General features: G+C 42.0%; 1 protein-coding gene across 3 annotated transcripts in view; it reads left to right on the top strand.

Annotated features, from left to right (window-relative positions):
* Window positions 1-14,280, top strand: part of TLN2 (talin 2) — a 465,831-nt gene that overhangs the window by 192,694 nt on the left and 258,857 nt on the right. For all 3 annotated transcript variants that reach the window (XM_032174074.2, XM_032174073.2, XM_058427409.1), the window contains exon 2: window positions 11,133-11,208. The gene's annotated coding sequence lies outside the window, so the exon portion shown is untranslated. The remainder of the gene's footprint in view (window positions 1-11,132; window positions 11,209-14,280) is intronic.

Genomic DNA, 14,280 nt, shown 5'->3' with positions numbered 1-14,280 from the left:
AGAAATACAGGAAAGGTGTGAATCCCTATCCTGCTCACAGAGATTTTATTCCAGGTAGAGAGCTGAGAGGCCACATGTGGGGAGGGGGAGAAAGTCCACATTTATTGCAGGTGTGCTGTGCTCATGTGTCCCTCGCGTCAGCTCCTGAGGGAGGCCCTGGCATCGGCCTTTTACAGGGGAGCGGAGCGAGGCATGGAGGACTTAGTCAGGGAGCAAGGATGCCCCTGGCCCTGGGTGACCTGGTGCCAGGCTTGGTGCTGGGTGCTTGAGTATTCCTTCTCTGTGTAGTCTTAGCACTCTATGTTGTGGATTGGTTGTTACAAAGAATACAACATGATAGAATGAGTTGCTGTTTTATGCAGAGAAACCTACAAAACCCATGAAAATTTAGAGAAATGCAAGAGTAGGAGGAACCACAGGGGAAAGAGCGTCTTAGAAAATGGGGGCCTTGGGTTGACAGCTCAGGGCCAGGGGGAGGGAAACAAGGCTGAGGAGAATTAATTTTCACAATATACTGAGAAGAGGAAGTACAGTTTGTTAGGTGGTGTTTTGGTTTTGAATGAAAGGTGCCTTAGCGAATATGCAAAAAATCACTGGCCACGTGAGGAAAGAGAAGAGGAATTTAGCTTTTGGAGAAATATATCAGGTGGCAATTTTATGAAAACCAGTCTTCACATGGTGAGAGAGAGCAGCATAGAAAAATCACTTTGGAAAGATGAATTTTGAGGGTTACAATAACTGCTAATCAGGGCCAAGTGGTGACAGGTTTTTATTTATGGAAAGTGAGTATTCCTGATTTCCATATTATGTATACCTGAGTATCTAATTCGGTCTTGATTAGCCGAATCCTCTCAAACGACCTCGTGCTCTTGTTTGTGATACTTATCTTAGGTTGCTGGGGGCTGAGAAGACTCACAGTACACTTTGATTGTTTCTTCCTATTGCATTTATGCTGTGGTGTGTTGGCTCACGGCATCAAGCAGCCAGGCTTTGCGGGCTGGAGGATGGAGCCAGTGTGAGTATTCATAGGAACGTGTCCCCTGAAGAGGATGCCCCTCCTTCTCCTAGCTACAGACCTGAGATACTTCATTACAGATGACAGAATTTCCACTGGTGAGGAAAATCAGGTGAGATTCACCACTTGAGGAAGTCACTTTCTCTCTCTGCACATCTTTCAGCTGGATTGTGTCACTGTAGAAGCAGTTGCTGAGGTTATGAGCATGTAGGAATAGCCCTCGAGCTAATGGTCAGGGTGGCAGTGAGAATAAAAATGGAGGAGGATGCACCTTCCCAGGGTCAGTTCTAGCAGCGTGGAGCCTTGTGTGTGCAGCACCTGTTCAACCCCAGTGCTCTGATACAGTCAAAGGATCTCTACCTGGCCAGGAGGATCCCAGATCCTCCATCACTGCTTCCCCAGGCCAAGCCAACATGTGTCACTCTACACCTCTCCCAGGCCCTGGCCTGCAGTGGGGAGATCCCCCATAGGGAGTTCCTTGGCTTCAGTGCCTGGGTGGCATCTGCAGCACCACACCTCTTTCTCTGTGTATTTTAAAAAATATTTTATTTATTTTTAACAGATTTTATTTTTTCAGAGCAGTTTTGGGTTTACAACAAAATTGAGTGGGATGTACAGAGAGTGCCTTTATATCTGATGTACCCATAGCTTCCCCATTATCAACATCCCATGCCAGGGTGGTACATTTGTTATAGTTGATGAACCTATATTGACAAATCATTGTCACCTAAAGACCATAGTTTACCTAAGAGTTTTTCTTCTCCCCTCCCTCCCTCCCTCCCTCCCTCCCTCCCTTCCTTCCTTCCTTCCTTCCTTCCTTCCTTCCTTCCTTCCTTCCCAGGGTCTTGCTCTGTTGCTCAGGCTGGTGTACAGTGGCGAGATCTAGGCACAGTGCAGCCTTGACCTCCCAGACTCAGGCGATCCTCCTACCTCAGCCTTGCGAGTAGCTGGTACTACAGGCGCATACCACCACACCCAGCTAATTTTTGTATTTTTTTGTAGAGATGGGATTTTGCCGTGTTGCCCAGGCTAGTCTCTAACACCTGGGTTCAAGTGATCTGCCTATCTTCGCCTCCCAAAGTGCTGGGATTATAGGCACGCACCACTGCGCCTGGCCAGGGTTTATTCTTGGTGTTGCACATTCTTTTGGTTTGGAAAAATGTAGAATGATACACATCCACCTTTATAGTATCATGCAAAGTAGTTTCACTGCCCAAAAAATCCTCAGTGCTGCCTATTCTTTCCTGCCTTCCCCTCTGCCCCCTGACCCCTGGCAACCACTGATTTTTTTTGTTTTTGTTTTTGAGACAGAGTTTCGGTCTCGTTGCCTAGGCTGGAGTGCAATGACAGTATCTCGGCTCTCTGCAACTTCCGCCTCCCAGGTCCAAGTGATTCTCCTGCCTCAGCTTCCCAGGTAGCTGGGATTACAGGCGCCCATCACCATGCCCGGCTAATTTTTGTATGTTTAGTAGAGACGGGGTTTCACCATATTGGCCAGGATGGTCTCCTAACACCTGACCTCAAGTGATCCACCCGCCTTGGCCTCCTAAAGTGCTGGGATTACAGGTGTGAGACACCGCGCCCGGCCCAACCACTGATCTTTTTACTGTCTCTCTAGTGTTGCCTTTTCCAGAATGCCTTCGAGTTGGAATTGTATATTATGTAGCCTTTTCAGATTGGCTTCTTCTGTTAGTAATGTGGATTTAATTTCCTCCATGTCTTTTCATGGCTTGATAGCGCTTTTCTTTTTAGCACTGAATAGTATTCTATTGTGTACATGTACCTTCTTGCCCTTTTTACTGGAACCTCTCATTCTCTTTTCCCAAAAGAAAAACTCAAGTAGTTGATGAATAACACTTACCTATGGTGTTCATCAGGTTCTGCTGTTGGTATTCTGTGTGGCTTTGTGCTCTTTTAAAGGGTCCAAGTTGGAATGAAAGAGAATGATAGACACGTGCTCTTAGGGTTCAGGGATGAGGGAATAGCATACAGAGGGGAATCTTTTTGTTTCATTCTCCAGTTGTTATACCATGAAAGCCTTTGTTTGCTTTGGAGCTGGGAAAGAAGGCATAAATATAAAAAAGCGTATTTCCCTAGTGGACAACAGACCAAAGAGGCGAGAAGTTTATTCACAGACCCCAGGTTTGTAGCAAAAGAGTGAATAGTGGGCCGGGTGCGGTGGCTCACACCTGTAATCCCAGCACTTTGGGAGGCCAAGGCAGGCAGATCACCTGAGATTAGGAGTTTGAGACCAGCCTGGTCACCTGAGATTAGGAGTTTGAGACCAGCCTGGTCACCTGAGATTAGGAGTTTGAGACCAGCCTGGTCAACATGGCAAAACCCCGTCTCTACTAAAAATACAAAAATTAGCCGGGCGTGGTGGGTATGAGTCTGTAGTCCCAGCTACTCGGGAGGCTGAGGCAGGAGGATCGTTTGAACCTGGGAGGTGGAGTTTGCAGTGAACCAAGATTGTGCCACTGCACTCCAGCCTGGGCAACAAGAGTGAAACTCTGTCTAGAAAAAAAAGAAAAAAGAAAAAAGTGTGAATGGTGGACTAATCACTAGGACTGAGAGAGGAAAAGGAGGGCTTAAGCTGGAACCTTGAAGTCCCAGGGAGAATGATCATAGAATCAGCCAGCCATAACTTCAGTGCATGTGTATGCGTACACACACACACACACACACACACATTCATGCCTGACCCATTCCTGACCCTGCGGCTGTACCCCAGTTTCTTGGGGCCCCCCGTGTCTGCCCCAGTTTCTTGGAGTCACTATGTTTCAGTCATTCATTGAGCACTTAATGTGTATAAGAAACTGTGCTCTGAGCTGAGGATAAAAATGTGGGAGAAGCCATAGTTCTTGCCCTGTAAGAGCTCACAGTCTGTGGCGAAATACAGACATGTAAATAGATTATTTCAACAAACTTTTGTAAGTACAGAAATTGAGCAGGTGGAACTTGATGGACAGCTAGATTGAATGGGGGTGTGGGGAGGGCATTGTAGACATGTAAGAGTGGGCATCAAAGCCCTCTTAGGGGAAAGCAGCTCAGAGGGCAGGGGACATAAGGCGCACTGGCTCAGTGGTGGTAGAGCACAGACTCCCAGGGCAGGCCAGGCAGGAGGTGAGGAAGTGGGTATCTGCAGCCTGGGAACTTGGCCTTGAGTTTGTAGGGACTGGGGACCCGACCCCAGTGACTGTGTTACCTGATTTAACCTGTTGGAGGGAAGCTGGCAAGCAGGTGGGCCTGGGAAGGCTGCCACAGTAGATCAGAGTGTAGCCCAACCAGAATTGAGGATTGCCAGTAGGAAAATCCTGGCCATTAACTGCTTTGTGTAAGGAATTGAGGGTGGGGAAGGGTTTAGTTAATTTTATTTGCTGAACAACCAAGGAAGAGTTAGACACTTTATCCCTGCTCTTTCCTCCCTTGCCTCCTTAAAAAGAAAAAAAAAATTGTTTCAAATTTTTCCAAAATGCATTGCCAGATTTTGTTATAATGGAGTTTAGCAAAAACATTTAAGTTTGTAGTTGTCCATTTGAAGGTGTTATAACATCTCAGTGTTATTTTAAACATTATGTTCAGAATATTAAGTGTAATTTAATAGTATAGGATATTTCTTGATACCCATATTCCACGGCCAGTTGCTTTTTTCAGGAAATCAGTGTTAAAAGCTTATTTTTATAGAGTTGCCTTTTTCTGAAAAATGAATGCGTTCTTTTTTCCTTCCCCCAAAGGAGACCCTCTGTGTTGGTCTGACTAATTGAAATTCCTAGGCATTTGAATGTTAGTTAATTAGACTTCTATTGAAAACAATTGGCTGTAATAATGTACTGAGTTTCGTAGTTGGTCTAGAGACAAAAAGTTCCTTCTAACCCAGAAGTCATAAAGAAAAATACTCTTTTCTCCTCTCGCCCTTTTTTTTTTTTGGATTACAAAAGATGGGAGACTATGCTGGGAAAAAAATGGGGGAAAAAACTTCTTTCAGAAAAGAGAAATAAAAAATGATTTTATACTGAGCACTTCAAAGTCAATTTAAAATATAAAAGTGTAGAATGTGTATTTTGGCCAGTTCATAAAATGAGGTAGTAGTAGCATGTTTAAGAACAGCTTATTTATTCATTCTTAGATTCATGTAGTCAAATTGTTCAAGGGCTGGGGATATGGCTCTGTACCAAGTAGAGTTCCTGTTCTCATGGAGTTTGCATTCTAGTTACACCTATTACTAATTGATTTTTTATTATAATTGTTTTTAAAATTTTAAGAGAGGGGGGTCAGTGAATTAGAGAACAATAAAGAATTCATGGCGTCTCTGTTTTTTTGTTGTTGTTGTGAAAAGCTCATAAAGACAGTGTGAATTAAAGCAGTGCAATGTGATCTCTTGCTCTCCTAGTAACATATATTTTACACTACTTTGCATTGATATTGTTGGCACCGTTACCTGATTACTTATATGAATTGTGCTTAATCATTTAATTGTGAATGTATTGGTACAAAATGAGCTTTCAACAATTATTTACATAAAAGAACTAATTATAACATTATTTTCCGAAGTATTGCATGGGACACTAGTCCCAAGACGTAGACCACAAAAATAAAGGAAATCTGTGCACACCTAAGGTTAGAGCTACTTACTCATAATTAGCATGAGCATGTGAAAGCATCCAAAATATTCTGCATTGGAGAAACTCCTTTGTTTTGTTTAAACCAGCTTTTGCCCCCTTTATACTGAGAATCTTTTTTGCATATAACACTTTTTACCTCCTAGTTTGCTGGAATGCTGTTTTTAGAGCAATACAAAAGGATTTCTGGGGCTTTTCTGCTAGGGCTCTTTTCTCTTTGTCCTGCAGAAAGGCGAGGTAGCATATTGTCATCTCTGAGGTCCTTGGGTGTTGACGCTGTCTACTTGCTCTTCATTGAGTTTCCTTTGACCCTGGCCCAACCCCCAGCCTCTAGCTGGAAAGTCAGTGCAGGGAAGCCATGAGCAGAGAATTGGGCATCTCCCCCTGGAGTCTCAGATATCTTCTGACCTAGCAGAGCTGGACTCTAATCATTGGGCTACACTTCAAATTATAGCATGCTCAAGACTTCAGCAAAAACAAGTAAGTCCTTGGCAAGTGGTGGAAATTGGGAAATTTTGTTTTCAAAATTTATCCTCAGCTCTTCCCATGTCTGTGTACGGCTGCCAAAGAACTTTTGGTTTATTTGTTTGCTTCTTGGATTTTATGATTTTGAATAATTAGTAGTAAATGTGTCAAAAATTAGTGATCACTTCAAGCCAAGAGTAATGCTAGTTCATCCTCAGCTAAACCTATTGGATTTTCTCTGCTTTACCTGGTCTTAGGTTATAAAAACATTTTTTTTTAACTTTGGAGAGCAAAACACTTGGGCTGGGGCCCATATGAGCCCATATTCTGATGTTTACACACATGCAGTTGATGTCAGGGCAAAGTCTGAGTGTGGTGTCGCACTGTTCCCTGCCTTTTAATGGAATTTGACGACAAATGGGTTCTTGGCTGCATGGGATCTAAAGCACATAGTGAGGGTTCAGCTGCATACATCCTGCACACTCCAGATCCCCTTCAACTTCCACCCACATGCCTGTGGGGATTATGCCAAGTAAAACGAGGAAAACCAGTCTATAAAACTCTCATAGTGAAAAACTGCCAGGTATGGTCTCCATCAGGTTACTTAATGTGCATCTTTTTTCTTTAATGCTGTTGAGATGATAATATTAGGTATATCATTTACCAAACACTTATTGGATTGCAGATACCATGCTAAAAACTTCACGTATGCTCTCTCATTTCATCCTCACAACAGTCAAAATAGCTAAGTATGAGTATGATCATTTCTGCTCTTATGATGAGCAACCATGGACTCTGGGGGTGTATTTAAGCTTCCCTGAGCAAATAGGAAGGGGTTGGGGATGCAGGAACAGAGTTAAGGCCTGCCTTAATGTCCTGCTGTTGGTGACAGGCATTTTAGGTAGTAGCTTTTGCTGATTTTTGTTACATCTTTCTGTGCTTCTCGGAATACTCCAGAAAAGGCGCATCATGGGAGCAACTAAATGATTTATCATATGTTACTCTGGAGAAGGCTACTTTAAAGCAAGTTTCCTTTAAATAGCAAACTCCTGGTCCCTTTGAAATAAGCTCCTATTTACCTGGATGGATCTTATCCATATTCATAATAGGCATTTTAAACAGGTAGGTGTGTTTCCATTGGAGACGTGTTCTGTCTCAGCGTTCTCTAGGGACCTTGTTATGCTCAGGCAATGAACGAGTTTCTAGCATGAGCTGTTTCCATCATGGCACCCCCTGAGCTGGAGCTCAAGGGAGCTCAGTGACTATTGAGCGTTGCTGATTGCATTAGATATATTATCTCCTTTAATCCTCACAGCTGCCCTTGGCATTATTACAGAAGAGGAAACTGAGGTACAGAGAGGTTAAGGCACACCAAGCCGGATGACTAGTAAATGATCCAACCAGAATTGGACACTTTTCTCTTAACTGCTGTGCTGTTGCTTTTCCTAAATGCAATGTTTTGTCTCTTAAATCCTGATGCATCTCCGTCGCAAATGTGGACTTGTTTAGCACTAAAGGGGGTCAGAACAGAGAGGCCAGCAATTCACATTGGGTGGCCCATGTGTTGTGGGAGGGGGTGTGTTGTACTTTGGAGTCACAGATACTTAATCTAAGTTAAGTCTCGTGATTGCTCATCTCTGAAATTGGAAAGTGGTTCTTGTCCTTTTTCTAACTTCTAGGGAATTTGTGTAGGGAAGAAGGAGCTGCCAGCAGACGAAGGGGGTTAATTAGATTTGTACTTTATATCCAACGTACCTATAAAAAGATTTGTGCATCTACAGGGAATTATGACTTTTTAGCCAAGTTTATAATTATGCCATTATGAAGATACATGTATTACATGGGACTCCTAAACTTACAAATAAAGCAAAATGAGAAGAATAAATTTGTTTGCTAGAGATAAAGTTAACTTTATGGGCCCATTACAGGGATACATTTCTGTATTTTATAATCTCCATAGAAAAAATTATTTCATTTATAAATATAACCCAATAAAAATAAATCTGTGAAGTGGTTACACATATTATAATGGAAAGTATTTTAACCACAAGGAATGGCCCATCTGTACAATTGTGTCTCCTTCGTTTTTATTCTTCTTCAGAAAATCTCTTCATCAATTCCCTTGTTAGTCAGGAATGAATCTACCTGTCTCTTGAAATAGTTTTTTGCCTATTTTCATAGCAGCTTTGAGCTTCTTCAGTTACTTTAGCTGTAGTACATAAACATTAGTTGAAATTGTGTGGTAAATCTTCATTCTTATGACTACAGGATTACTGTGTTTTCAAATGGTATGGGATGATTGAGAAGATAGATGGAAAAGAAAAAGATAGATGGGATTCCGTTGGTCACAGTAACACACTCACTCTAGCTAGCATAAGTGAAAAGGGAGATTTATAAGAAGGATATAGAATATCTTAGGGACCCAAAGGTAGGGGTGACATGACCCTCGGAAATGAATGGCAGCTGATTTGAGGAAGGTAACTCCCTAATCAGTGTTCACTAAGAGCACATGTGTGCACGAATGTCAGTAAAGTCAGGGAGGAAAAATTGTGATAGAGGAGGAGAGTGGACATTGATGTCGTATATTCCTTAACTTCAACACGAGATTTTAAAAGTTAAGTAGCTCCATTGTATTCTTTAGAAAAATAATGATTGCTCATTTTATGAAATTCAAACAGTATAAGAAGTAAAAATCATCTAACATTTTGATAACCAGAATCATAACTATTTTGATAAACATCCTTCTAGACATCTCTGGACATCCAAGAATACACACCCACAAATGAATCATACTGCATGTGGTCATTTACCTATTGTATTCACTCAGAAGTAGATAATGGATATCTTTTCATATCAATAAATATAGACCTCCAACATTGTTTTCAATGTCTATGTGGTTTACTCAACATGTCTCATATCTGTGGGCCTTTAGGGGCATTCATCCTCCTCCTTTCATAATTATAAACAATGCCATGTGTATCCATCTCCCTGCTTCCATAATTATCTACCTTGAGTGAATTCTTAGAAGTAGGATTGCTGAATCAAAGGGCATGCCATCTTATATGCTGACATAATCTCCCAGGTGGCTACGAGAATGATGTTTCCAATTTATATTCCGTTCATGAAAGTGCCTATAACATTGGTTATTTATTGTCAGTCTTTGTCATCTTTACCAATCTGATAGGTACAAATAAGGTCTCCATTTTCTAAAATTACTTTTTTTTTTTTGAGACGGAGTATCGCTCTGCAGTCCAGGCTGGAGTGCAGTGGCGTGATCTCGGCTCACTGCAAGCTCCGCCTCCCTGGTTCACGCCATTCTCCTTCCTCAGCCCCCAAAGTAGCTGGGACTACAGGCGCCTGCCACCACGCCTGGCTAATTTTTTGTATTTTTAGTAGAGACAGGGTTTCACCGTGTTAGCCAGGATGGTCTCGATATCCTGACCTCGTGATCCGCCAGCCTTCGCCTCCCAAAGTGCTGGGATTACAGGCGTGAGCCACCGCGCCTGGCCTAAAATTACATATTTTTATTGTTAGTGTAGTTGCTATCTTTTCATATGTTTCTTGTTGTTATATTTTTTAAGATTCATGAAAAATTTGTTAATTCGCTTTATCCATTTTGAAGGGAATATTAATTTTCTTGTTTATTTTTAAGACTATCTTAGTCTGTTTTTGTTACTATAAAGAAATAAGGGCGCAGCGGCTCACACGTGTAATCCCAGCACTTTGGGAGAACCAGGTGGACGGATCACCTGAGGTCAGGAGTTCAAGACCGGCCTGGCCAACATAGTAAAACCCCCCACCCCGTCTCTACTAAAAATACAAAAATTAGCTGGGTGTGGTGATGGGCACCTCCCTAGCTACATGGGAGGCTGAAGCAGGAGAATTGCTTGGACTCGGGAGGCGGAGATTACAGTGAGCCGAGATGGCACCATTGCACTCCAGCCTGGGCAACAAGAGTAAGACTCCATCTTAAAAAAAAAAAAAAATATATATATATATATATATATTTGTGTGTGTGTGTATATATATGTGTGTGTATATGTATATATATATATATGAGAAGGCCTTTTTAAGAATGACACCAAAATATGCAGCTATAAAGGACTGAGACATGTAGCTAGTAACAATTTTTTTTAATCTAAAATTTTTGAATGGCAAAAATAGAACAGAAATTTTAAAAACAATGATACTTTTGTCAAAAAATAAAATAACAAACTAGCAAATGAGTACTGGTTACTCATTTGCTTTTATTTTGAGTTTATTCTTCCATAAGTAGGGAGAGAGAGATGTAGTTTTCTTCTCCTAAATGCTAAACAACACCATTTGTTAACTAGTCTGTCATACCCACCCAGATTTGATTGCACGTACTTGGGACTGTTTCATATGAATCCTTCGTTCTGTATCTGGATGTTTATTCTGTTTCGTAGATAACGTGTGCGTGTTCTCACACAGGCGCCTGTTCCTTAACTGTGGCTAGGCCATTTTGTTGATTTCTACAATTGATTATAGTGCTTCTCTGCTTCAAATTGGGTTTCCACGGAGCAAGTTCCCAGTGCCTTAGAGAACCAGGAGCCACATGGGAACAGCAAAATCAAGAAGGGACCACTTCACAGATGTGTTAGAGGAACTAAATAGGAAAAAAAGAAGACAAGAGCACCTCATGTAAACTAATTTTAAAAAGAAGCAGAGTGCAGTGCCTGAGATTTTTGTTTTCGTCATTGAGGGAGGTAGATGTCTGTATTTGGTTTTTGTTTAAATTCAAAGCCATTAAAGCATTCCTACCACAAGGAAGAAGAAAATGTGTTTTGTCTCTCTGCCAGCAGTAACATAATTTTGGTCTTCAAAATAAGTGTCTTGGGACCTGAATTCCCTGTGGGTAAAGAAAATTCCCAGCCCATGTGTTGTGGCGGAAATTCATTGTTTCCTGAGTTATTTCCTTTCATGCTCAGTGTGGGGGAAATGACCAAATGTATAGATTGAGATTCTTTTTCAGAAACATTACTTGATTCTGATGATTTTTATTATGATTTTAGATGCTGCAGGAGGCTTCTCACATGCTTCAGAATATCTTCAGGGAAATCTGCTGTTAATAGAAACTGAGAATTTAAGGTAAGTCCTTTCACGAAGATACTTTATTCTTATCAATTGGCCAACCCCCTGCATTGGTATAGTTTTATAAAGTGTTGAAACTGCTGTCTGTTATGCTGTCTCATTTCATCTTCACTGTGGTTTTGCAAGGCAGGTGTGAAGAGTGCCCGGTCGTAGTATTCCCATTCCTGTCTGATTTTTCCTCCTAGTAGCTTGGTGAGGTGATGGTAAGGGGCCCAGAGGAGGAGCTGAGTAGCTGGGTTTTTTTTGTTGTTGTTGTTGTTTTTTCAATCATATCGGACCTTATAGTGTGAATTCTCATTCATTCACACTGGTTTGCTTCATAAATCTTTTCTTAGTGTGATGTGAGGAGGTAAGTGCTGGGTAAGGAATTAATGTAGAAACTTCTAGTGGTTTTTTTTTTTTATTTTTATTTTAAGTTCAGGGTACATGGGCAGGTTTGTTTCGCAGGTAAACTTGTGTCATGGGAGTTCGTTGTACAGATTATTTCATCACCCAGGTATTAAGTCTAGTATCCATTAGTTATTTTTCCTGATCCTCTCCCTCTTCCCAACCTCCACGCCCCAGTAGGCCCCAGTGTGTGTTGCTCTTCTCTCTTCCTCATTGTTTCCGTGTGTTCTCATCATTTAGCTCACATTTATAAGTGAGAATATGTGGTATTTGGTTTTCTGTTCCTGTATTAGTTTGCTGAGAATAATGACCTCCAGCCCCATCCATCTTCCTGCAAAGGACATGATCTTGTTCTTTTTTATGGCTGTATCGTATCCCACGGTGTATATATACCACATTTTCTTTATCTAGTCTGTCATTGATATCTCCAGTAGTCTTTGTTTTTTGTTTTTTGTTTTTTTTTTTTTTTTTTGAGACGGAGTCTTGCTCTGTCACCCAGGCTGGAGTGCAGTGGCACGATCTAGGCTCACTGCAAGCTCCGCCTCCCGGGTTCACGCCATTCTCCCGCCTCAGCCTCCCGAGTAGCTGGGACTACAGGTGCCCGCCAACACGCCTGGCTAATTTTTTGTATTTTTAGTAGAGACAGGGTTTCACCGTGTTAGCCAGGATGGTCTCTATCTCCTGACCTCGTGATCCGCCCACCTCGGCCTCCCAAAGTGCTGGGATTATAGGCTTGAGCCACCGCACCTGGCCTCCAGTAGTCTTTGAGCTGAAACTGGTTGGTGGTTCCTGGAGCCCTCCATGGTTGGGAAACAATTGTTCTAGCATGAGATAAAGTAAACTTTGGTTGTAGATTATTGTTTTCCATTTTTGGTTGTCCTGGGGGGGGGGGTGGGGTGTGTGATCCCAAGTAGTGTGTATGAAGTATCCCGGGCAGAGACACAGGGTTCTTCTGCCGGTCTTAGTTGATGCTCTTACTCGGTAGCTGTATCATGGCACACCCAGATGTATCAGTTCTGTTCCTGACCAGCTGCAGAACTTGGGACAGGTTAGTTAATCTTTGTTTCCTTCTCTTCATTTGTAAATTATGTAGATTGGTCTAACCTGGTCATGCCTCTACTTTAAAATTTTGTGGAATAGGAAAAAAAATGTCAGGACCTATTTCTAGTTTTTTTTGGCTGTATATAAAGAAAGTTGATGATTAAAGCTGGATAGGTGAATGAGGGTTCACTATATATTTACATACTGTTCTTTGTATTTTGTGTGTGGAATTTTTAATAATCAAAGATTTATTTTCACAAAATAACTACCATCTACTAATATAATTCTGCCAAAGAGAAAATAATACTAAAAGAATAGGATTATTCCTGAATTTGTCCTCAGATTGTACGTATTTAGCATTATGAAAATGCTGTTTATTTCCTGTGTCTTCTTCATTTCTCTGTAGTCCAGTGACTAGCAGCCATAGACTAACCAAAATTGGTCTGAGAACTGGTGTTTGGGAAATACTGGGGCACATGACTGCTGAGGGCTCTTCTGCCTCTAAGACCGTATGTATCATTCCTCTGAAGCAGGAAAGAAAGGTACTTTACCTGTACATTGCCTGTTTCCAGAAAATGCTGTGACAGCTGGCATGGTCAAACTAGAGAGGTCAGAGGGCCAAACAGAAGGGATTCTATTGGGAACCTTAAGTAAAAATGGCCCATTTATGCAAACATCCAGTTGAGCTTTGAGTCACACCATGGTCAAGGTAAAGATAAAACTTGACAGTTTTAAGTAACCTGATGGAAGTATACAGACCCCTTCCTTCCCACCATTGTGGGGCAGCCTCTGGCCAGGTGTGATCTGACAGATAAGTATCTGACTGGCATGTGGGGATGCTGAGAGCCAGGGGTGAGGCGGGTAGAATACCAGACTCCAAGGAGACCAGTGCATACCTTGGGTGTGAGGAGCTCCAGGCTGGGTGTGGAGGTCGTGGGCACAGCTCAGAGTTGCCAGCTGATGGCAGTGGGATCAGGTGTGCTCAGGATGGAGAAGAGCTTGCCTGACCAGAGGACCATGTGAGAATCCAGGGTTGGATATTGTCCTTTGAGGACCCCCAGAGGGTGCCGAGTGGTTCGATCTGGCTAAAAGACCTGGGGCACAGTGGACAGGAAACACATCAGATCTATGCCTTTACCAAGACTTCAGATCTGAAAGGAGTGTTCTAGGTGAATTCTTAAGCCGTCATCTGTGGGAAATGGAAAACTGTGCTTTCTGTTTACTTCTCCTTGGGGTATGGGGATGTGTATAAGGAGGAGGTTGGGAAGAAGACAGAGGGAATAAAGGACTGAATTATTTAGCACAGTAAAATGATGTGGGGAAGAGCAGCAATACCTGTTCCAAGAAGCCTGCACAATCCTAGCTGCTTCTGAGAGTCCTGAGAAGTTACGTGTACTCTGCGTTGATTGGAATATGGTGGTTCAGTCCTTTGAAATTCTCTCTTAGTGATTTCTGGCTTTCATTTGTCTTAACATTCTGATTTCCTGGAAAACCTAAATGAAATTTGACAGACTTACCTATTTGTTTTCTGTTGTGTCAACTCTTGGTTTACTGCCTAATTGGTATGCTTCACATGGGTTCCCTCTACGCAGGAATATTTATTCTTTTCCCTTTTTAGGAAAAAGCTGTATTGAATAACAA

The sequence above is a fragment of the Hylobates moloch genome, unplaced genomic scaffold (assembly GCF_009828535.3).
Source record: "Hylobates moloch isolate HMO894 unplaced genomic scaffold, HMol_V3 SCAFFOLD_14, whole genome shotgun sequence".
In the NCBI taxonomy this organism is placed as follows: domain Eukaryota; kingdom Metazoa; phylum Chordata; class Mammalia; order Primates; family Hylobatidae; genus Hylobates; species Hylobates moloch.
This window is presented reverse-complemented; position numbering and strand designations above follow the sequence as displayed.